General features: G+C 47.4%; 1 protein-coding gene across 1 annotated transcript in view; it reads right to left on the reverse strand.

The window, feature by feature from the left end:
* The window catches only part of LOC119586926 (phosphatidylinositol 3-kinase regulatory subunit alpha-like), a gene marked incomplete in the record, with an annotated part of 97,204 nt that overhangs the window by 68,588 nt on the left and 28,384 nt on the right, over positions 1–232 (reverse strand).

The raw sequence follows: 232 nt of genomic DNA on the forward strand, positions 1-232 counted from the left end.
CAAGGAACACGAGCAGGAACTTCCACCCCGATACAAACGAAGGACACGCCATTTTCCTCTCCTCTAGATAAAGACCATCCAGCTCTAGTTACGTTCAGGAAAGCATCATTATCCTTCGATTTATTTTCGTCCACCACCAAAGCAGACGACACAAACAGCGCGGCAGAAGGGTCTTCGATTGCGTCCTTGGATCCGACCTGAAAATGCTACAACGTTCATAAGCACTTGACAT

The sequence above is a fragment of the Penaeus monodon genome, chromosome 22 (genome assembly GCF_015228065.2).
Source record: "Penaeus monodon isolate SGIC_2016 chromosome 22, NSTDA_Pmon_1, whole genome shotgun sequence".
NCBI lineage: Eukaryota > Metazoa > Arthropoda > Malacostraca > Decapoda > Penaeidae > Penaeus > Penaeus monodon.